The following is a 25,766-nucleotide window of genomic DNA, read 5'->3' on the forward strand; positions in this document are numbered from 1 at the left end:
AAATTCTCCAAGCCAGGCTTCAGCAATATGTGAACCGTGAACTTCCTGATGTTCAAGCTGGTTTTAGAAAAGATTTGGGAGAATGGCATTGAAACATGTAAAATATCATGTATGAAATGAAAAAAAAAAAGAAAGAAAAGGCAGAGGAACCACAGATCAAATTGCCAACATCTGCTGGATCATGGAAAAAGCAAGAGAGTTCCAGGAAAACATCTATTTCTGCTTTATTGACTATGCCAAAGCCTTTGACTGTGTGGATCACAATAAACTGTGGAAAATTCTGAAAGAGATGGGAATACCAGACCACCTGACCTGCCTCTTGAGAAATCTGTATGCAGATCAGGAAGCAACAGTTAGAACTGGACATGGAACAACAGACTGGTTCCAAATAGGAAAGGGAGTACATCAAGGCTGTATATTGTCACCCTGCTAATTTAACTTATATGCAGAGTACATCATGAGAAACGTTGGACTGGAAGAAACACAAGCTGGAATCAAGATTGCTGGGAGAAGTATCAATAACCTCAGATATGCAGATGACACCACCCTTATGGCAGAAAGTGAAGAGGAACTAAAAAGCCTCTTGATGAAGGTGAAAGTGAAGAGTGCAAAAGTTGGCTTAAAGCTCAACATTCAGAAAACGAAGATCATGGCATCCAGTCCCATCACTTCATGGGAAATAGATGGGGAAACAGTGGAAACAGTGTCAGACTTTACTCTGGGGGGCTCCAAAATCACTGCAGATGGTGATTGCAGCCATGAAATTGAAAGACGCTTACTGCTTGGAAGGAAAGTTATGACCAACCTAGATAGCATATTCAAAAGCAGAGACATTACTTTGCCAACAAAGGTCCATCTAGTCAAGGCTATGGTTTTTCCTGTGGTCATATATGGATGTGAGAGCTGGACTGTGAAGAAGGCTGAGCGCCAAAGAATTGATGCTTTTGAACTGTGGTGTTGGAGAAGACTCTTGAGAGCCCTTGGACTGCAAGATCCAACCAGTCCATTCTGAAGGAGATCAGCCCTGGGATTTCTTTGGAAGGAATGATGCTAAAGCTGAAACTCCAGTACTTTGGCCACCTCATGCAAAGAGTTGACTCATTGGAAAAGACTCTGATGCTGGGAGGGATTGGGGGCAAGAGGAGAAAGGGACAACAGAGGATGAGATGGCTGGATGGCATCACTGCCTCGATGGATATGAGTCTGAGTGAACTCCGGGAGTTGGTGATGGACAGGGAGGCCTGGTGTGGCATGCTGCGATTCATGGGATCGCAAAGAGTCGGACACGACTGAGGGACTGATCTGAACTGATCTGAACCCTCAACTTCTCCCACAGAGTCCAATAGCCTGTTCTTTACACCTGTGTCTCTTTTGCTGTTTTTCAACCCTGAGGGATGGTATGGGGAGAGAGGTGGGAGAGGGGGTTCAGGATGGGGGACACATTTACACCCATGGCTGATTCATGTGAATGTAATGCAAAAAGCACTACAATATTGTAGAGTAATTAGCCTCCAATTAAAATAGATAAATTAATTTACAAAAAAAAGCTCAATATTCAGAAAACTAAGATCATGGCATCTGGTCCCATCACCTCATGGCAAATAAATGGGGAAACAGTGGGAACAGTGGCAGACTTTATTTTGAGGGGCTCCAAAATCACTGCAGATGGTGACTGCAGCCATGAAATTAAAAGATGCTTACTCCTTGGAAGGAAAGTTATGACCAATCTAGATAGCATATTAAAAAGCAGAGACATTATTTTGCCAACAAAGGTGCATCTAGTCAAGGCTATGGTTTTTCCTGTGGTCATGTATGGATGTAACAGTTGGACTGTAAAGAAAGCTGACTGCCGAAGAATTGATGCTTTGAACTGTGGTGTTGAAGGAGACTCTTGAGAGTCCCTTGGACTGTAAGGAGATCCAATCAGTCTTTCCTAAAGGAGATCAGTGCTGGGTGTTTATTGGAAGGACTGGTGTTGAAGCTGAAACTCCAATCCTTTGGCCACCTGATGCGAAGAACTGACTCATTTGAAAGGACCCTGATGCTGGGAAAGATTGAAGGCAGGAGGAGAAGGGGACGACAGAGGATGAGATGGTTAGATGGCATCACCGACTCAATGGACATGAGTTTGGCTAAACTCCAGGAGTTGGTGATGGACAGGGAGACCTGGCAAGTTGCAGTCCATGGGGTTGCAGAGTCGGGCATGACTGAGCAACTGAACTGAACTGAATCTCTGTTTGGATAAAATATATATGTCCTTTTCCAGTTTGAGCCAAAGATGAGAAACCAATTGTTTAATAGTATATTTATTGCTGTTTTAAAACAAACGTATTTGTTGTAATTTTTTTTTAAATACTTAAAAGTCTAAGTTTTTTTTTAGTCTTCTCAGAGATAAATACCTGAACATATTAAGGTATTGCCTTCAAGTTTTGATATGTAGGTATACGTATATATGTTTATGTAGATATGCATGTATGTGTGTGTGTGTTGGGTAAAAATCACCCATATATATGTATACACACACACAAAATGGGATTGATGCTCTTAATATGTTTTATCTTAAATATGTCACTAAAAACATTCCCAGGGATCAAACCCAGGTCTCCTGCATTGCAGGCAGATTCTTTACCATCTTAGCCACCAGGGAAGCCCAAGAATACTGGAGTGGGTATCCTATTCCTTCTTCAGGGGATCTTCTCAACCTAGGAATTGAACCACTGTCTCCTGCATTGTAGGCAGATTCTTTATAAGCTGAGCTACCAGGGAAGCCTTTAATTTTTTTTTTTTTTTTTTAGTCTTCTCAAAGATAAAGACCTGAATATATCTAGGTATTTCCTTCAAGTTTTGGTATGTAGGTATACATATATATGGTTGTGGGTGTGCATGTGCATGTGTATGTTGGGTAAAAATCACACACACACACACACACACACACACATATATATATATATATATATATATATATATATATATATATAATAAAATAGGACTGATGCTGTCAAAAAAAAAAAAAAAAAAAAGAGGGGCCCATGGAGACTTGTGCTGCCTTGGGACCTTGGCCTATTTTTAAAGAGTTGCAACAGTTGGAATAAAAGCTTCTGAGGTGAGTCATAGATGATCTTGCTGTGATTTATGTCAGAGAGTGTTCTGCCTATGTTTTCCTCCAAGAGTTTTGTAGTTTCTGGTCTTACATTTAGGTTTTTAATCCATTTTAAGTTTTTTGTTTGTTTGTTTGCTTATTTGCATGATGTTAGGAAGTAGTCTAATCTTATCCTTTTACACATAGTTGACCAGTTTTCCCAGTACCACCTGTTGAAGAGACTGTCTTTTCTTCATTGTATATTTTTGCCTCTGTCAAAGATAAGGTGCCCACAGGTCTGTGGATTTATCTCTGTGCTTTCTATCTTGTCCCACAAGAACATATTTCAGTTTTTGTGCCTATACTGCCTTGAGAAGGCGATGGCACCCCACTCCAGTGCTCTTGCCTGGAAAATCCCATGGATGGAGGAGCCTGGTGGGCTGCAGTCCATGGGGTCGCGAAGAGTTGAACACGACTGAGCGACTTCACTTTCAGTTTTCACTTTCATGCATTGGAGAAGGAAATGGCAACCCACTCCAGTGTTCTTGCCTGGAGAATCCCAGGGACGGGGGAGCTTGGTGGGCTGCCATCTATGGGGTCACACAGAGTCGGACACGACTGAAGCAACTTAGCAGCAGCAACGGCAGCATACTGTCTTTATCAGTGTAGCTTTGCAGTATAGTCTGAAGTCATTGATTCCTCCAGTTCCAGAAATAAAAACAAAAATAAACAAATGGGATCTAATTAAACTTAAAAGCTTTTGCAAAACAAAGGAAACTATAAGCAAGTTGAAAAGACAGCCCTCAGAATGGGAGAAATTAATAGCAAATTAAACAACTGACAAAGAATTACTCTCCAAAATATACAAGTTTCTCATGCAGCTCAACACCAGAAAAGCAAACAGCCCAATAAACAAGTGGGCAGAAGACCTAGACAGACATTTCTCCAAAGAAGACACACAAATAGCTAAAAAAAACACATGACAAATGCTCAACATTGCTCATTATTAGACAAATGCAAATCAAAACTATCATGAGGTATTATCTCACACCAATCAGAATGGTCATCATTAAAAAGTCTACAAACTATAAATGCTGGAGAGAGTGTGGAGAAAAGGGAACTCTCTTACACTGTTGGTGGGAATGCAAATTGAATGAGCCACTATGGAAAACAGTATGGAGAATCCTTAAAAAAAAAAACTAGGAATAAAGCTATCATACGACCCAGAAATGCCACTGCTAAGCATATACTCACAGGAAACAAGAATTGAAAAAGACACATGCACCCCAGTGTTTGCTGCAGCACTATTTACAATAGCTAGAACATGGAAGGAACCTAGATGTCCATCAACAGATGAATGGATAAGGAAGTTGTGGTATATACACACAATGGACTATTACTCAGCTATAAAAAGGAACACATTTGAGTCAGTTCTAATGAGATGGATGAACCTAGAGCTTATTATACAGAGTGAGAGAAGTCAGAAAGAGAAAGATTAATATTGTATACTAACTCATATATATGAAATCTAGAAAGATAGTACTGATGATCCTACATGCAGGGCATCAAAAGAGACATAGACATAAAGAACAGACTTTTGGACACAGTTGGGGAAAGCGAGGGTGGGATGATTTGAGAGAATAGCATTGAAACACATAATTGCCATATGTGAAATAGATAGCCAGTGGGGGTCCAATGTATGATGCAGGGAACCCAAAGCCAAGGCTCTGTGACAACCTACAGGGGTAAAAGGAGGAGAGTGGTGGAAGGGGGGAGTTCAGGAGGGAGGGGACACATTTTACCTAATGTCGATTCATGTTGACATGTGGCAAAAACCATTACAATATTGTAAAGTAATTATCCTCTAATTTAAACAAAGAAAAAAAGAGTGATGGGATTCAACAACAACAAAATGACTTTCTCCCAGTGGATCATCTGGCACATGGAGGGTGCTCAGTGTGTCTAGAGGAACCGATGAATAATGAGTCATTATTCTTTTTAAGTTTTATTGAAGTTGATTTATAATGTTGTGTTAGTTTCTGCTGTACAGCAAAGTGATTCAGTTATACATATGTGTGTGTATATATATATTTATATAATTTTTTGTATTCTTTTCCATCATGGTTTATCAGAGCATATTAAACATATTTCCCTATGGTATATGGTAGGACCTTGTTGTTTATCAACCCTATGAGTCATAATTTAAAAACTCTCATCAAAGGCAGCCTACAATTTTTGAGAATATTTGAATGCTAACTATGACTTAACTTACTGTTTGCTCAAAAATGATAAGCCACTAAATAATAAGTAGCAAAATGATAAGTAAAATCTCACTCTTACAAATAAAATAAATTGTATTCTTATTAATGTCAAATTTCTATCTTTTGATTAGCAAATGGTTCTTCACAACTTGCATCAATTGAAATTAATGCAGCCTCCACACATATGGAGTTTTGATCACACGTTATCCTTCTAATAATCCTGAGATGTTCTGTGCTAAACAACCTTCCGAGGTTCTGTCATCAGCCCTAATATCTCATTGTACTATGAAACCAAAGGAAGTGGTGTTCCTGGCATTTATTAATACAGGCCTGCTTTTGAAATGGGTTAACATTAATTAGTTTCATATGTGTGTTTTGTCTTTTATAATTTGAATAGTGTGTGGATTTAAAACCATAAATCTCATTTCCTAAACTACTTTCTCTATGTATTTTTCTTCCTGGATTTTGAACATCCCTAGGGATGGTTAGCATACAGTATCCACATGGCCTAATGGAAGTCAGAACAATCCTATGTGAAATGGAACTAGACTAGTCCCTCTGCTCCTCTAAGTGACCCCTTGAAGCTGTTTAGAGAAGATGTAGGAATAATTTTAATTAACCAAAGAGCAATTGCAAAGGTGCATTTCCCGCTGCCTGCCAGAAACTGTCATAAACTTTGCCAAGATTTATTTCATGCAAACGAGACTGAATAAAAGTGACCATTATCATTGTCCTTGTCTTGTTTATGAGCATCAGTGTTTTCACAGAGAAGCCACTGAGCCTTCTCAGTCCATGTTATCCCAGCTTCTCCTCAGCTGTGGGAGTTCAGTCTCTTAAGTATTTGGAGGAGAAGCCACAGGAGCTTTCACTGACCTGTCTGTGTTACTGACCAGCAACCTGGTGTTTGAACCAGCTGGTGGGAGACCTGAAGGAAACTGAAGGCGAACTGCTAAGGGTGTATACGTGTTAACTACTTTTGGGAGCAAATGTGATCTATGCTGCTACTGCTAAGTCACTTCAGTCGTGTCCGACTCTGTGTGACCCCATAGACGTCAGCCCATGAGGCTCCCCCGTCCCTGGGGTTCTCCAGGCAAGAACACTGGAGCGAGTGCCATTTCCTTCTCCAATGCAGGAAAGTGAAAAGTGAAAGTGAAGTCGCTCAGTCATGTCTGACTCTTAGCGACCCCATGGACTGCAGCCCACCAGGCTCCTTCGTCCATGGGATTTTCCAGGCAAGAGTACTGGAATGTGATCTTTAACAAGACATTAATAAGTAGCAGACACTCAAAAATTTGATCCTCACTTGTATTCCTAATAATTGTTATAAATAAGAATCATGAAAAACTTAACAAGTTTAAGAATAGTGTTCAAGACTTGTCCACCAGATCTCATCCTTTCACATATTTGCAGCCTCAGTTACCTATTTCTGATGGATAAAGAACCAGTAGTGATTAGGGACATCATGAGTATTTGCTAAGCCTCCTCTAGGTGCCAAGGGCTTTAAAAGGCATTGGTGGCACAAACCAAGACAGGCAGTCTGCCCTTAACTGCTTGGATTTAATGTGAATGCAACCCTGAGAACTCATTGCTTCAGCAACAATGGTTTTCAGGTCTCACCGTGCTGTCCTCCTGAGATATGACTCAGCCCAGAATAAATACGTGTGCAGCTCTGAAGGGTTTTACTGTTTGAAATGCTCTTCATTGTTTTCACTGTGGCGCAAATGCCCAAAAGTGAATGTAAAAGTTTAACTTGTCCTTTTATTAGATACAGGCTTGCCTTTCCAAGCAAATAGTACAGCCTAGCAGCTAGTACAAGATACAGGAGAATACCAAACAATGAAATTTTGTGATTTGCAACAACATGGATGGACCTGGAGGGTATTGTGCTCGGTGAAATAAGTCAGACGAGAAAGACAAACATGGTTTCATTCATATGTGGAATCTAAATATAAAACAAACAAATATAATGAAATAGGAACAGACTCACAGATACAGAGAACGGATTAGTGGTATCCAGAGAACAGAGGTATGTGGGGAGGACAAAAGAGGTAAAGGGGATTAAGAGGTACAAACAGCTAGGTATAAAATAGATAAGTTAAGGATGTAATATATACAGCATAGGATATAATATCAGCCAATATTTTATAATTATTTTATAGCACATAGCCTATAAAAATATCAGATCACTATGTTGCACACCTGAGACTAATATAATATTGTAAGTCAGCTACAATTAAAAAAATAAAAAGCATAGAACTACAATAGACAATGAGGTCTCCAGAATTGTGGTTGTATTAATAGCCATGAAAGCTATGAACTCAAAAAGATCCACATGCCTTCTACTGATAAATGTTTGGTGATCTTACTCAAATTCCAGTGGTTGTCCAGCTGTACCTTCTTGGTTGTGAACTCGTCTCCCCAACTTGGTGTGATGCTGTTCTCTGTGTTTCAGGGGGTTCTGTCCCTAATGTTTGACTGTGGAGGGACAACCCCTCTTGTTGCTCCAGAGATTGGTCCACTTTTATGTTTTAGAAATGAAAGAACAGACCTCAGGGCCAGCAAATCTAGACTTGAACCATTATCTCCTTCACACCAGATGTGTGGCTTTAGGTGAGATTTTCATCTTCTTGCAGACATTCAGCTTTAGCATTCTCATCTTTAAAAGCAAAAATGAAAGAATGCATAGCAGTCCATCCAGGGGCCTCTAGGTCCTCAGGTCAGTGTATGGCAGGGCTTCCCTTCTGGGGCTTCTGTCCTTCAGCTGCCATTTCCTTGGCCAAGATGGGCTTTGCTAAGACAGGCCAGGCCAGGACTGAAGGGGCCTCAGAGGAGGTGATCCAATTCAAAATTCTATTTGCAGGTTATCTAGTGGAGAAACAAGCAACAGAGGGATTAAGGAGAGAAGATGTGCAATTAATTAAGTATATTCTTGCTTCTAATTAAGATCAACTGAAAATAGGGAATTTGACAGGTGTTTGGCCAAAAAGAGCATTGTTGTTGGTTGTTGTTCAGTTGCTGAGTTGTATCCGACTCTTTGAGACACCATGGACTGCAGCACACTAGGCTTTCCTGTCCTTCACTCTCTCCTGGGGCTTGCTCAAACTCATGTCCATTAAGTTGGTGACGCCATCTAACCATTTCATTCTCTGTCACACCCGTTAAACAATTTTCAATCTTTTGGGAAAGAGCAGGGGACGTTCCCAGAAAGCATTCCCAGGATAGTTCCTGAATATTCTTCTGCGATATGATGCTTTCAATGCTTTTTAGAGTTTTCCTTCCTTTTTTTTCCCCAGAACCAGTGGACATCTATTCCACTCTACACAGGTAGATCAAACCTTTTCATAAAGTATCATAACATTTGTCAAATTATCTGATTAATGTTCCATATCATAATTGAACAAAAAATAAACTGGCCAAAGCACTTGAGCTATCAATTTGATGATTCCTAAATATCAAAATTCTTTATCAACTACCTCTGTGATGTAAACCTCATCCCAGAGGGATATTCCTTCTTCCTTGTTCACTGATTTATTTTCAGTGCTTAGAACAGTGCTAGTATAAAGTATGCATTCAGCAAATGTTTGTCAAATGAATGAACCAAAGAGTGAATGAATTTCTTTTGAAGAGGATTATTCAGGAGGTCAGTGTGCTGATGGCATGAAACTGTAATTTTCAGCATGCCCAGATGCGCTTTCCATTTTGACACCAGCTGTCAGAGCTCACAGTGAGGTGATGGCAAGGGCTCTTTTCAGTTAACTGGGATCGAGCAGGTCAAGTTTATAGTTTATATTTGACAGTTGATATTTGTATCAGTTTCTTTGAGCTGCTGCAACAAATTACCAGAGACTAGATGGCTTAAGACAATAAACACTTATTGTCTCACAGTTTTGGAAGCCAAATGACTCAAATCAAGGCTTGTGCACATGCCACTCCAGTCTCTGCCTCTGTCCTCATGTGGTCTCTCACCGTGTCTGTACATCTCCTCTCTTCTTCTAAGGACACCAACCACACTGGATTTAGGGTCCAACCTACTGTAGTACGACCTCATCTTAACTGGCTGCATCTGCAAAGACATTTATTTCTGAACAAGTTCACATTCACACATGCCAGGGGTTAGAGCTTGAACATCTCTTTTCAGAGAACAATTCAACCCACAGAAACATTCTCACAGGACTGATTATACATAGGAATTATACTCTCGGGGTATATCTTCAAGGAAACCAAATGTCTGTTGATCTCTCCAAATACTTCCCCAACTGTCTCTTGCATTTCACCTCACGCATTTTCCCAAGGTCAAATACAACACATAAAATATCTCCACTCTCCTGAAACATGACACATACCAGGATATTTTTTGAGAGTAGTTTAGACATGAAAGGGACATAAAACCTTAAAGAATGGTTAAAGTACAAGAATGAGAACAGATTGAGAAAAGGCACATTAATGTAGAACAAAAGGATTTACTGAAAGAAAGTTGAGGGCAAAATTTAAACAATTTTTCCTCCATTGAGCTGTGTCTCTGATGATAACACATCTGTCATTTTCTTTGAATTTTATTGTATTCCTTAGTTAAAGGAAAATTATATATATAATTTATATATAATATATATGATTTACATATATTATACACAATTAATTCCATAATAATATATAGCATAAATATATAGATGTATAAATTATATATGATTTACATATATTATACATAATTAATTCCTTAATAATTATATATAGCATAAATATATAGATGTATAAATTATATATATATAAAATTATATATACATTATAATATCTCCACAGTGGAATTAATAATATCTCCACAGTGGAATTTTCCGATGTCAGCTTCTCACTCCAGATCATTATTATTTGTCATGTGCTGCATTAGTTACTAGAAGGGCAAATAATATATCAATGACTAAGTTTGATCTAAAGAGAATTAAAGTGTACTCATGATGTAAACTTAAAAGTACCAAAAATGACATCCTTATATTATTTTGACATTAGGGCATTTATTCAAGTAATTATAGTAAATTTGGTAAAGCAAATTCATCTGTGATCTCTCACTCTAAGACATGTAGCTTCTACTTCTTCAACCCTGTACTTTTCTGTGCACATTCTTTTGTAACATTTGGCACAATGCTTAGTAAATATGATCACTCATTTGCTCCTTCCACTAGTCTTCAAGTCCTTGGCACATAATCATTTCTCCATAATAATTAGTGGAATGAGTAACTGACAGATATTATTTGCTACAAAATGGTAGCAAGTAAAAAATGAAAAACATTGATCATGTACTTTGATATTTGAAGGATAGCCTCAACTATTTGTATCTGTCTTCAACAGGGAATGATTCTTGGAGGAGGTGGAACTTGACTAGGACTCAAAGGATGGAGGAGAGTAAATGAGAGGAAAGCATGTTCCAGAAGTCATGCCATACGAGGGTAACAGACAGCTGATGCATGTCCTTGCCCCTAGTCCACTGAAATGTCTCAGGGTGATAGAGCTCAACAAATGACTGGCTCCTTAAGACTTTGTGTTTAACCTAGTCTTCTTTTACTCAGTAAAAGCAACAATGGTCTATGGACATCAAATTGACTATAGCCTAAGGTCATTTGGGTAGGTCCCCAGGAGAGGGTAGATCCCCTGGAGAAGGAAACGGCAACCCACTCCAGCATTCTTGCCAAGGAGAACTCCATGGATAGAGGATCCTGGTGGGCTACAGTCTGCGGGGTCGCAAAGAGTTGGACATGGCTGAGTGGCTAACACAACACAACACATTAAGGTCATTTAGGTTCTGTTGTAAAGAGCGTGTTGGGTTTAGTATACAGAAGATGTTGGGTTTTATTGTCCAGGGGGATACCGGTATTGTTTTCAAAAACACCAAAGTGAAATAAGACAAAAATGGCTTCACTTTCCCTAAGATAACAGATGCACTGAGCCCTACGGTAACAACCAGCTGGAGAAATAGTACTACAAAATTTCATGTATTCAGCTAACAGCTGTGGAGTGCCAAGGACTGAGCTGAGTGCCATAAAGCCCTGATTTCAAGGCAGTTGTAGTCTAATAAACACAATATACAAATACAATATATACTGTATAGCACAGGGCACTCAACTTAATGCACTGTGTGTGACCTGAATGCTAGGGAAGTCCAAAAGGGAGGGTGTATATATATATGTATGGCTGACTCATTTTGCTGTATGCTGCTGCTGCTGCTAAGTCACTTCAGTCGTGTCCGACTCTGTGCGACCCCATAGACAGCAGTCCACCAGGCTCCCCTGTCCCTGGGATCCTCCAGGCAAGAACATTGGAGTGGGTCGCCATTTCCTTCTCCAATTTTGCTCTATAGTAGAAACTAAAACAACATTGTAAAGCATCTATATTCCAATAACAATTACTTTAAAAGGCAATGTATAACAGCAATACAATTTAGAAATGATAAAATACCGTGAGTTGTCAGAGAAATGGGTTCTGGCCTTATGCATTAGGTGAGTTTACTTAGAGGAGTCATCTGTATTTGTCCTTGAAGAACAAGTAAGCTTAGGTCATGGAGAAATATGGACACAGAGCTATCCTAGGCAAAAGCCACACTGGATTCAGTTTGATACAGAGGCTTGCTAGAAAAATGTGCTTAGAGCAGAGGCTGGAAATAAAGGCTGAGACAGATCATGCCACCTCAGGAATTGTGACATCATTGTTTAGTTTTGTCCAACTCTTAGCTAAGTCTTGTGACTCTGACTCACATGCTGAGTCATGTCTGACTTTTTGCGACCCCATGGACTGTAGCCCGCTGGGCTCCTCTTTCAGTGGGGTTTCTCAGGCAGGAGTCCTGGAGTGGGTTGCCATGCCCTCCTCCAGGGGATCTTCCTGTACCAAGTATATAATAAGGTGTATCAAAGTTTATGGAACTTAATAGGCATGACTAAGGCTCATTTAAAGAATATTAAAGTGAAAGTGAAAGTTGCTCAGTCATATCCAACTTTTTGCAACCCCATGGGCTTTACAGTCCATGGAATTCTCCAGGCCAGAATACTGGAGTGGGTAGCCTTTCCCTTCTCCAGGGGATCTTCCTAATCCAGGGATCGAACCCAGGTCTCCTTCAGTGCAGGCAGATTCTTTATCAGCTGAGCCACCAGGGAAGCCCAAGATTACTGGCGTGCGTAGCCTATCCCTTCTCCAGTGGATCTTCTGACCCAGGAATTGATATTAAGTGGGGTGCTATCTGAGGCACCGGATGGAGAGGAGGCAGACAGATCTGCAGACACACAACGGGGAGCCTGGTTTGGATGCTCAGGTGAGGGGCAACAGAGTCTAACAGCATAACCACAGGAGAAGAGGCCGAGTCAGAATATTGCCAAAAGTAACCCTCATGTTCATGGGTATTGTATGGACACGTGCCTGGGGAGATGGCCCACTGCCTTGACCAGCTTCCCAAAGGTGTCTGTGAGAGATTTCAAGCCACAGAGCAGCAGTGGTTTCCAGTCTTGAGCCTTGGAAGGGAGGCATGTGCAGACCACAGGGGCCAACTTACCAGAATTTCTGAAGAGTGCATGACTTGAACATTTGACTTGATTCAGGCTTCCCAGGCGGCACTAGTGGTGAAAAACCTGCCTGCCAATGCAGGAGACATAAGAGACATGGGTTCGATCCCTGGGTTGGGAAGATGCCCTGGAGGAGGACATGGCAACCCACTCCAGTATTCCTGCCTGGAGAATCCCATGGACAGAGGAGCCTGGTGGGCTACAGTTCATGGGGTCACAAAGATTCAGACACCACTGAGATGACTTAGCAGCAGCAGTAAATTTCAAATAACATTAGTAAAGAGGTGAAGTTTGTATGTTCATGAAAGAGGACAGAGCTTCAAGTAGTTTCACATGTAAGTTAAAAGGATGTCTGAAGGGGAGCCTCAGTTCCAAGAAGGTGAATCTTTTGATTCGATACAACCCCTTAGAGCCTGCTTATCAAAGTCTTCTTTAATGGCTCAGGGCTGCTATTGAAGTTAACTCAATGAAGCACACTTTAATTAAAACAGGCACAATTTATTAAAAACATGTTTCATAGGTTTTATTAGCAAGTGCTTTACACATATAATTTCGGGTCCTCCTTGCAACACTGCAATGTCGCTTTATATTTGCTGTTTTATAGATGAGAAACTGGTTCTCACCATGGTTAAGTGACTTGCTCCAAATCACCCAACCTGTAAATAGCTAAATAAGGAATCATATCAATTATCTGCCTCTGAAACACAAAATGTTTTAAATTATCTCTGATATATATTTTTCTTTCTTAAGTTCCTAGGGGCAACCTGAAACTCATCTGATGAAAGTGTATGAGCTCTGTGCAAAAGGGTGAGCAATATTAAATTCATTGTGATTTATTGTGTGTGTGTGTGTGTGCAGGTACATGTAACGTACCCCAACACACACAGAGAGGACAGGGACAATGTCTAGCCAAGACATTGATGCATTCTGATTCTTAATGCAAAAAGTATGGACTTCCCTGGTGGTCCAATGGTTAAGAATCCACCTGCCAGGTTCAAACCCTGATCTGGAAGATCCTACATGTTTTCGGACCACTAAGCACATGCTCTAAAGCACTCGAGCTGCAACTGCCAAAGCCTGCACGCCCTAGAGCCAGTGCTCCACAACAAAAGAAACCAAAACAATGAGAAGCCCGTGTACCACAACGCACCACAACTAGAGAAAGCCCATACATAGCAGCAAAGATCCAGTGCAGCTAAAAACAAAAATAATAAATTAAAAAAAAAATTTTTTTAAAGGATTTGCTCATTTGTCCACATGCTGGGTACTATGTCGGAGGCTGGTAAACAATGATGAGATGATGATGGTGAAAATGATGAGAGGTGTCAGGAGCTGATAATCAAATGTTGGAGGGAAAAATAATCAAATGCCCCCACTAAGACATAGTTACAATTTATCTTACTGTAATCTCATTGCAAAAGAACTGCATGAGCACTTCTTCAAAGGGATTTGATCTGGACTGGTGAAGTCAGGTACATTTTCCATAAAGAAGGTCAAGTTCATCTGAAAAAAGAGTCATGGGAGGCAGGGTTCTCACGTGGCAGAATATTGGCAACAGCGTGTGTAAAAACCCTGTCGGGAGGAATGAATAGATGCTTCAGATCAAATCAGTCGCTCAGTCGTGTCCGACTCTTTGCGACCCCATGAATTGCAGCACGCCAGGCCTCCCTGTCCATCACCAACTCCCAGAGTTCACTCAGACTCAGGTCCATCGAGTCAGTGATGCCATCCAGCCATCTCATCCTCTGTCGTCCCCTTCTCCTCCTGCCCCCAATCCCTCCCAGCATCAGAGTCTTTTCCAATGAGTCAACTCTTCGCATGAGGTGGCCAAAGTACTGGAATTTCAGCTTCAGCATCATTCCTGCCAAAGAAATTCCAAGGCTGATCTCCTTCAGAATGAACTGGTTGGATCTCCTTGCAGAATAGATGCTTAGTGATTAATTAATTTAACACCTGGAAGCATGAATCCCAGAACATTTATTGGCAAGGTGGGAGGGGCACTTACCATTACCTGGAGTTCACTGGGCTGCCCACTGCCCCAGGGTTTTATGGCAGTGGGATAAAGGACACAATGGCCCCAATGGTTGTGAAATAAAGATTACTGTTCACATAGTAAACAGAAAAAGGGAAGGACAAGAGTAAAACAAGGGCAAGGGAAGAGGAGTCCAGCTCTGGGTTTTTATTGTTGATGGAATTGGACCTGGAGTCGAGGTACCCTCCGAGGCTGGTACTTATATTGTTTGAAATGTCCATAGATCCAGTGATGAAGGACACAGATGTTGGTTATCAATTTTCCCAGATATGGGGCAAAGGGGAAAGTGAGCCTGGAAAGCTGGCAGCTGTCATTAGAAATGGATTCCTGATCACATAGCGGAAGTCAGAGCAGAATGAGTTTCCATGTTTTCAGTGCAATGTCAGTAAGTCACCATCCAGGGTAAAATATGATCAGAAATCAAAGTCACATAGTCAAACAGAGGGAAAAAGAAGGCTTTCTTTTTGTTAAAATAATTATCTGAAAAGGGAGGAAATGCCATGAATGCTTTAGAGTGTATGTGTGTATATGAAGTTTATGAAGATAAAATTGATTTTTAGGGAAGTGGACTGATGAAAACATTTTTTATTGTATTTCTTTTTTTAACTTAGAGAATATTAGTTTCTGTAATCAAACCCATGGAGAAAAGATCTTACATATGTAATACAGTGTGTTACTCCTATAAAAATGGAAAAAAAATATGTTTGACAGAAACCATTCTCTATTTACACCAACAGTTCTGGTGGTAGAATTACAGAGGTAAAGAAAAGAAAGATAAATGGGATAAAGCAGTAGTTTTGGGGTCCTTATAAAATACTACTGTCTGCTAGGTGCTTTGCATAGGTAAACTCTATAAACCTTCATAAAAATCTATTATGCTAATATTCACTTCATTTTGCAAATCAGTAACCTGTAATTCATCTACAGTTGTGAGAGTTTGACCATAAAGAAGGGAGAGCACCAAAGAATTGATGTCTTTGAACTGTGGTGCTGGGAGGACTCTTGGGAGACCCTTGGACAGCAAGATTAAACTAGTCAATCTTAAGGGAAATCACCCCTGAATACTCATCGGAAGGACTGATGGCTAAGCTGAAACTCCAGTATTTTGGTCATCTGATGCAAACAGCTGACTCATTGGAAAAGTCCCTGATGCTGGGAAAGATTGAGGGCAGAAGCCGAAAAGCGGGTCAGAGGATGAGATGGCTGGATGGCATCAAGACGCAATGAACATGAACTTCGGCAAACTTTGGGAGATGGTGAGGGGCAGGGAGGCCTAGCATGCTGCAGTCCACGGGGTCACAAAGAGTCAGACAGGACTGGGTGACTGAACAGAAACAACAACCTGAAATTCAAAGAATTATGAAAGATAACTCAGTGTGATAGAGTTGGGATTTTAATTTATTTGAGTAATTGTGACTTGACTACCACCATGTGTAACCAATTGTTTCAAATGTGTTGAGTTTATCTAGATCTTTTTCTTGAAAAAGTCGTTAAAAGTTTGAGAAATTCCCTTCAGCTTACACTTACTATTGATTAATCAAAAGCATTTTTCCTTCCTGTACAAAACTGTCTATTTCCCAACTTTCCCATGAATTCAAAGTTATTTTGAAACACAAATCTTCTTAAAACTCAATAAACACTTTTAATTTATTCCAGGAAGCCATAATAGCATAACTTTTCTCACTCTTGGAAATAATCATAAAATGCTAATTTGGTCTGTTTTCCTCTGTAATTTTTTTCAGAGCTCTGTTTGGGAAATATATTGGCATTATATCCAACTGTACACTATTCCACTGAGAACAACAATCAAAAGATATCACTTCGCCCTGAAATCTCAATACATTTTTCTTTTCAAGTTTAATTTTGTGTGTAGTTCCATTCCCATCATCCTTCTTCTCCTTCACATCTATATCTTTATACTCCCTGTTGGAAGAGATGAAGTTGAGACTTGGGAAACAGAATATTTGTCTGTTTTAGAAATCCCTTAAAAGATTAAAGTCAGAAGATTCTTCTTTTGAAACTTCTTTGTTTGAAAATGTGGTTTGATGATTTGGGGGTTCATCGCTTGGTGAAGTCATTTGCTTTGCTGACACAAATTATAAGATGCACCATTTTAAGTTAGAAAATATATCAGTATTTATCCATCCATCCATCCATCCACCCATTACTGTGTAATAGCCATAGTGCACCCCCAACTTGAATATCAACTCCATGAAGAGGGGAACTTGGTCTTATTTAGAACCCCAAGAATGATGGATACTTAATAAATATTTGTTAAATGAGTAATCAAATAAATCATTTCTTCAATAAAAGGTACTGCCCATTGTATTAAGATCAGTGGGGAAAATATTTGGCTGCAAGTAACTGAAATCTCAACTATTACTCTTTTAGACAAATAGTTAAATATTTTATCAAATAATAAGAAATTTGAAGGTCAGTGTCTAAGCCTATTGTAACTCCTCAAGGGTCTGGGGGACCCTACTCCTTGCTTTTCTGTCCCTTGTTCTGTCCTGTGACTGTAGGTTGGCTGCCACCTTGCCAAGCAAGGGAACTTGCACTGCAAACCACAATGCAGATGGCTCTCTTGTAAGAGGGCTTCCCTCATAACTCAGTTGATAAAGAATCTGCCTGCAGTGGAGGAGACCCGGGTTTGATTCTTGAGTCAGGAAGATCCCTGGAGAAGGAAATGGCAACCCACTCCCGTGTTATTGCCTGGATAATCCAATGGACAGAGGAGCCTGGCAGGCTAGTTTGTGGGATCACAAAGAATCGGACACAGCTTAGCAACTAAACTAGTACTACTACTTTCCTAAGAAGATTTTGTCTTATTACTTGACAAATGTTTTCTGTCCATAATTCTTTAGCCAGAACATTAACTGGCCACAATGATAGTAGAGCTTACATCCAGTTTTTGAGCAAAACTGGACTCTGTTAGGAAGGAGGGCAGGGAGAGTGGAAAGTGGATGGGCATTTAGCTCTGTCTGCCAGAGCACCATGGGTTCCAGGCCCTTTGCTACAGGAGGCTGCAGAGGTATCTCCTCTCAAGGAACATATTGCATAGAGAGGATGCAGAGAGTAAAAACAGTCCTAACAGGGAGCAAGGACTCTGCTGAGAATTCAGAGGATGGGTTCATTGGCTTCTCTGTCTCTCAACAATGTTTATGTGTCTTCAGGGAGACGTGTCCATTCGAAAAGTCTGAGAAAGGCATTCCAAGCAGAAGAAGACGATTTACAAAAGCATGCAACTATGCATGTTGAGGGCATACTTGAAAATGGAAAATAGCGTAATAGTAGAGCTTCAGGGTGGATGAGGAGACTGAATTGTGGCTGATGAACAGCTTGAGAAGGATTTTAAGGAGAAAATCTATATAAGCCACAAAAACACTTCTGAAGGATCAGTCACTTTCAGTGAGAAGGAAGAAGTAAAGGGAGAGTGACTTGGGGCAAGGAGGTTAGTTGGAAACTCTCTTTGCTCTGCAACCCATAGGAGCAGGCTCCTGTATCGCCCAGACTGTGGGCAGAATGTAGAATCAGGGTCATGATCTCAGGAGTCAGCAGTGAGGGACATCCTACATCAGGCAAACCCGGTCTGAGACACAGGGGGCGAGGAGCCTGCAGCAGAGTGAAGGATGCATTCCCCCCCACACAAGGACATGCACATTTAGTCTGGAACAAAGCAAAACTGCATCACCCACTGCCCCAAAGGAAATAAAAAATGCTCCAGAGAAAATTTTGCCCAGGGATCACTAGTTCACAGGGCTTCCCTGGTGGCTCAGATGGTGAAGAATCTGCTTGCAATGCAGGAGACCTGTGTTCGATCCGATCCCTGGGTTGAGAAGTTCCCCTAGAGAATGGAATGGCAACCCACTCCAGTATTCTTGCCAGGAAATCCCATGGACAGAGGAGCCTGGTGGGCTACAGTCCCTGGGGTCCCAAGGAGTTGGACACAGCTGAGCAACTAGCACTTTCAGCAGCTCACAAGCCCTGGTTTAGAAAAATCTGCTTAGGGAACTAGTCACAGGAATGCATACACATCATTTAAGACATGGAGTATGAATCAGAATTAGAGAGAATCAGACATTTTTGACTTCTTACAAGCTTTCATGACTGGCATTGGGTTGGGGCAGCTGGAGAAGGAAATATTCCCAATTATGGGATTTAAGGTGTGGACACCTAAGTTTCTTTACTGAACACAATTTTTTGCAGCACCCATACAACTGATCTTACAGGTAAGAAGGACTTGGAAAGGAAAAGCCAAGTTTCATTCACCACAATAGCAATGCATGTCTTCAAAAACTTGTTGTTGAAGATTTATAATACATCAGACATTCTTCCACATGTTACTTAATTTCATAATATTCCTATAAAGTGAAAGTCAAAGTTGCTGAGTTAGGTCCTACTCTTTGCAAATCCATGGGCTGTAGACCAGAATTCTCCAGGCCAGAATACTAGAGTGGGTAGCCGTTCTCTTCTCCAGGGGATCTTCCCAACCCAGGGATTGAACCCAGGTCTCCTGCATTGCAGGCAGATTTTTTACCATCTGAGCCACAAGGGAAGCCCAATATTCCTATAAAGGGGGCATTATTACACCCATATTATATATAACAAAACTGAGGCTCAGAGGGGTGTGCAAGAAACACAAAGTCACATAGCTTATAGAAGCAAGATGTCAGATTTCAATTAGTGCCAAGTCTAACATTGTTCCCGATCTGTCCTAGTTTTCCATCCGTGTCCCAGGCAATACAGGCACACCTCAAGAAGCAAGAAAAAAGTCAAATAATAACCTAACTCTACACCTAAAGCAACTAGAAAAGGAAGAAATGAAGAACCCCAGGGTTAGTAGAAGGAAAGAAATCTTAAAAATTAGGGCAGAAATAAATGCAAAAGAAACAAAAGAGATCATAGCAAAAATCAACAAAACCAAAAGCTGGTTTTTTGAAAGGATAAATAAAATTGACAAACCATTAGCCAGACTCATCAAGAAACAAAGGGAGAAAAATCAAATCAATAAAATTAGAAATGAAAATGGAGAGATCACAACAGACAACACAGAAATACAAAGGATCATAAGAGAGTACTATCAACAATTATATGCCAATAAAATGGACAACGAGGAAGAAATGGACAAATTCTTAGAAAAGTACAACTTTCCAAAACTCGACCAGGAAGAAATAGAAAATCTTAACAGACCCATCACAAGCACGGAAATTGAAACTGTAATCAAAAATCTTCAAGCAAACAAAAGCCCAGGTCCACACGGCTTCACAGCTGAATTCTACCAAAAATTTAAAGAAGAGCTAACACCTATCCTGCTCAAACTCTTCCAGAAAATTGCAGAGGATGGTAAACTTCCAAACTCATTCTATGAGGCCACCATCACCCTAATACCAAAACCTGACAAAGATCCCACAAAAATAGAAAACCACAGGCCAATATCACTGATGAACATAGATGCAAAAATCCTTAACAAAATTCTAGCAATCAGAATCCAACAACACATTAAAAAGATCATACACCATGACCAAGTGGGCTTTATCCCAGGGATGCAAGGATTCTTCAATATCCACAAATCAATCAATGTAATACACCACATTAACAAATTGAAAAATAAAAACCATATGATTATCTCAATAGATGCAGAGAAAGCCTTTGACAAGATTTTGGGAAGATTTGGGAGAATGGCATTGAAACATGCAAAATATCATGTATGAAATGAGATGCCAGTCCAGGTTCGATGCACGATACTGGATGCTTGGGGCTGGTGCACTGGGACGACCCAGAGGGATGGAATGGGGAGGGAGGAGGGAGGAGGGTTCAGGATGGGGAACACATGTATACCTGTGGCGGATTCATTTTGATATTTGGCAAATCTAATACAGCTATGTAAAGTTTAAAAATAGAATAAAATTAAAAAAAAAATTCAAATTTTATGATAAAATTTGTTTTATCATAATTCAAATTTCGTAATATCAAAATTCAAGTTTTATGATAAAAACTCTCCAGAAAGCAGGAATAGAAGGAACATACCTCAACATAATAAAAGCTATATATGACAAACCCACAGCAAACATTATCCTCAATGGTGAAAAATTGAAAGCATTTCCTCTAAAGTCAGGAACAAGACAAGGGTGCCCACTTTCACCATTACTATTCAACATAGTTTTGGAAGTTTTGGCCACAGCAATCAGAGCAGAAAAAGAAATAAAAGGAATCCAAATTGGAAAAGAAGAAGTAAAACTCTCACTATTTGCAGATGACATGATCCTCTACATAGAAAACCCTAAAGACTCCACCAGAAAATTACTAGAACTAATCAATGACTATAGTAAAGTTGCAGGATATAAAATCAACACACAGAAATCCCTTGCATTCCTATACACTAATAATGAGAAAACAGAAAGAGAAATTAAGGAAACAATTCCATTCACCATTGCAACGGAAAGAATAAAATACTTAGGAATATATCTACCTAAAGAATCTAAAGACCTATATATAGAAAACTATAAAACACTGGTGAAAGAAATCAAAGAGGACACTAACAGATGGAGAAATATACCATGTTCATGGATTGGAAGAATCAATATAGTGAAAATGAGTATACTACCCCAAGCAATTTATAGATTCAATGCAATCCCTATCAAGCTACCAACAGTATTCTTCACAGAGCTAGAACAAATAATTTCACAATTTGTATGGAAATACAAGAAACCTCAAATAGCCAAAGCGATCTTGAGAAAGAAGAATGGAACAGGAGGAATCAACCTACCTGACTTCAGGCTCTACTACAAAGCCACAGTTATCAAGACAGTATGGTACTGGCACAAAGACAGAAATATAGATCAATGGAACAAAATAGAAAGCCCAGAGATAAATCCACGCACATATGGACACCTTATCTTTGACAAAGAAGGCAAGAATATACAGTGGATTAAAGACAATCTCTTTAACAAGTGGTGCTGGGAAATCTGGTCAACCACTTGTAAAAGAATGAAACTAGAACACTTTCTAACACCATACACAAAAATAAACTCAAAATGGATTAAAGATCTAAACATAAGACCAGAAACTATAAAACTCCTAGAGGAGAACATAGGCAAAACACTCTCTGACATACATCACAGCAGGATCCTCTATGACCCACCTCCCAGAATATTGGAAATAAAAGCAAAAATAAACAAATGGGACCTAATTAACCTTAAAAGTTTCTGCACATCAAAGGAAACTATTAGCAAGGTGAAAAGACAGCCTTCAGAATGGGAGAAGATAATAGCAAATGAAGCAACTGACAAACAACTAATCTCGAGAATATACAAGCAACTCCTACAGCTCAACTCCAGAAAAATAAATGACCCAATCAAAAAATGGGCCAAAGAACTAAATAGACATTTCTCCAAAGAAGACATACAGATGGCTAACAAACACATGAAAAGATGCTCAACATCACTCATTATCAGAGAAATGCAAATCAAAACCACTATGAAGTACCATTTCACACCGGTCAGAATGGCTGCGATCCAAAAGTCTACAAGTAATAAATGCTGGAGAGGGTGTGGAGAAAAGGGAACCCTCTTACACTGTTGGTGGGAATGCAAACTAGTACAGCCACTATGGAGAACAGTGTGGAGATTCCTTAAAAAACTGGAAATAGAACTGCCTTATGATCCAGCAATCCCACTGCTGGGCATACACACTGAGGAAACCAGAAGGGAAAGAGACACGTGTACCCCAATGTTCATCGCAGCACTGTTTATAATAGCCAGGACATGGAAGCAACCTAGATGTCCATCAGCAGATGAATGGATAAGAAAGCAGTGGTACATATACACAATGGAGTATTAGCCATTAAAAAGAATACATTTGAATCAGTTCTAATGAGGTGGATGAAACTGGAGCCTATTATACAGAGTGAAGTAAGCCAGAAAGAAAAACACCAATACAGTATACTAACGCATATATATGGAATTTAGAAAGATGGTAACAATAACCCTGTGTACGAGACAGCAAAAGAGACACTGATGTATAGAACAGTCTTATGGATTCTGTGGGAGAGGGAGAGGGTGGGAAGATTTGGGAGAATGGCATTGAAACATGTAAAATATCATGAATGAAATGAGTTGCCAGTCCAGGTTCGATGCACGATACTGGATGCTTGGGGCTGGTGCACTGGGACGAGGATGGTATGGGGAGGGAGGAGGGAGGAGGGTTCAGGATGGGGAACACATGTATACCTGTGGCGGATTCATTTTGATATTTGGCAAAACTAATACAATTATGTAAAGTTTAAAAATAAAATAAAATTAAAAAAAAAAAAAAAGAACTGAAAAGCAAAAATAAATAAATAAATAAAACAGTGATGTGTATTCCCTGGAGTCTGGCCTAAATTAATTGCAATTCTGACTTAGGCCTTGCTTTTCTTTTGCAAACACTAATGAGCACCTTTCTATTCCCTCCCAGTATGGTGAACTTGATGGATGAGCTGGGTGGGGCCAGGCAGTCTCCTCTGTTCCATCATGTGCCCCATGCTGTACAGGAATCCACCTTGAACTTGGAGTCAGTTGCTATTCACTGAGAATCTGCTACTTCCCCAGCATAATGCTGGCAGAAGTTACTCAGTGTGTGTGCTTAGCTGTTCAGTTAGGTCCAACTCTTTACAACCTGACGGACTATAGCCCACCAGGCTCCTCTGTCCATGGGGATTCTCCAGGCAAGAATACTGGAGAGGGTTGCCATGCCCTCCTCCAGGGAATCTTCCCAACCCAGGGATCAAACCCAGGTCTCCTGCATTGCAGGCACTCATTGCAGTCTGAGCCACCAGGGAAGCCCTAAGTTAGTAAATAGCTACATTTTGACTTATGATTAACATCTCCACCAAAATTCTGATGTTATTGCCCATAGCCACCCTCTGTGCTCCCAGAGCACTGTTTATGTCACAACTGTGGCTTTTGCCATATTTTGGTTTAATTCAGGTGTGTACATGGTTTCCCTGGTGGCTTAGATAGTAAAGAATCCACCTGCAATGCAGGAGACCCGGGTTCAGTCTCTGGATTGGGAAGACCCCCGCCCCCCAGAGAAGGAAATTGCTACCCACTCCAATATTCTTGCCTGGAGAATTCCATGGACAGAGGAGCCTGGTGGGCTATTACAGTCCATGGGGTCACGAAGAGTCAGACAGGACTGAGTGCTAACACTTTCACTGTTTTTAGTGTCTATGCCAAGGAAGCTCCCCATACTCCGTTTTTCAATCCCCATCTTGCTCAGCATGTGTTCTGGCCCAGAGTTAGATGCTCCATTTCAAAAACAAATTAAAAAAGACAATACAAAGAAACTTTCCATTATATACCAACCCCCTTCTTTCTGCTCTGTCCAAGCCACCTTCTCACAGCAGAATCATTTTATTTTCTCAAGGAAGGAGCAACCACCCATGTTTTTTTTTTCCTTCTCCTATGAGGGTGGGGGAAAAAAGAAGAAATAAATAATATACTTCCACAGCCTTCTCATTATTATTTCTGGGAAAACATAATAAAGCTACAGCTGGCAGGCACTTATTTTTTTCTTAGCATTTAATAATAGAATTAATTGCTAAGTGGAAAGCTTGCAACCCCCTTTCTGTTGTGCATTGCCCTCTGCTATCATTATGAATAGATGAAAAAATCAAAGCTAATTATCATTCAGTATGTTTGAAGAAATAGACTGAACCTCTCCACAAAACTCATTTTACCCCTACCCTAGCCCCAGGTTACAAAGTTCACACACACACACACACACACACACTGTAGGGTAAGGGCAATCCCCATGGGTACCCAAGTGTTCCTTGGATTTAGGTCTTTTTGCTGTAACTATTGGAGAAGACAATGGCAACCCACTCCAGTACTCTTGCCTGCAAAATCCCATGGACGGAGGAGCCTGGTGGGCTGCCGTCTATGGGGTCGCACAGAGTCGGACATGACTGACGCGACTTAGCAGCAGCAGCAGCAGCAGCTGTAACTATTGACTGTATTCTGGCAATTTCACCTGGCCCCATGTGTCCCATTGTTTCCTAGGAGCTGGACTCATGTCAGCTGGAGGTCAAGGACTCAGGCTGTTTTGAGAAGCTCTTTATAGTCAAGGGTGGGGCTTATCTGCTTTCAACAGGATATGAGTGACCCCATGAGTGACCCTATAGTCAAGGCTACCTGGCAATGTGTTGAGTCAAAAAGCAAGAGTGGAAAGGTGAGTGGACAGGTGTGAGAGGAGTGGACAGACAACACCTCAGTTTAGAAAGGAAAAAACTAAGGGGGGGGGGGACCAAGTCCAGGGAACAAGAGAATTTAGAAAAGGAGAGCTTTTTAATGTTGCAGGATTCACAAATATGAAGAGAAAATAGATCATAATAAGATCATGAGAAAACTCCCACCTTAACTCTTGAAGCCCTGAAGACCCCTCAAAGGGAGCTGGAATCAGTAAGGGCTATTTTTAAGAACAATATAGTGGGTTGCTGTGGCTGCTAAGTTGCTTCAGTTGTGTCCAACTCTGTGCGACCCTATAGACGGCAGCCCACCAGGCTCCCCAGTCCCTGGAATTCTCCAGGCAAGAACAGTGGAGTGGGTTGCCATTTCCTTCTCCAATGCATGAAAGTGAAAAGTGAAAGTAACGTCGCTCAGTCGTGTCCGGTTGAGGAACTGGTTTTTTAGAAATAAAGGTGGAAAGGCTAATTTCAAGTTTTTCTTTTTTAAATTTATGTTAAGTAAAGGATAATGAAATAAAATTTTCAAAAAGTTTAAGTTTTAGGTCTTAAATAACAGATAAGCACAGGTCAAAGATTTTATTAACCTATTAATTAATGGGTGAGCCAATAAGATGTTATACCAGATACAAAG

At 40.4% G+C, this 25,766-nt stretch overlaps 1 long non-coding RNA gene across 1 annotated transcript in view; it reads right to left on the bottom strand.

Annotated features, from left to right (window-relative positions):
• Positions 1 to 7,410: 7,410 nt before the first annotated feature.
• LOC129622552 (uncharacterized) overlaps positions 7,411 to 25,766 on the bottom strand; it is a 57,329-nt gene continuing 38,973 nt past the window's right edge. The window contains exons 2-3 of the long non-coding RNA XR_008700055.1: positions 9,224 to 9,403; positions 7,411 to 8,205 (exon numbers count right to left, since the gene is read on the bottom strand). This is a non-coding gene — a long non-coding RNA (uncharacterized LOC129622552). The remainder of the gene's footprint in view (positions 8,206 to 9,223; positions 9,404 to 25,766) is intronic.

The sequence above is a fragment of the Bubalus kerabau genome, chromosome 11, assembly GCF_029407905.1.
Source record: "Bubalus kerabau isolate K-KA32 ecotype Philippines breed swamp buffalo chromosome 11, PCC_UOA_SB_1v2, whole genome shotgun sequence".
Taxonomy (NCBI): domain Eukaryota; kingdom Metazoa; phylum Chordata; class Mammalia; order Artiodactyla; family Bovidae; genus Bubalus; species Bubalus kerabau.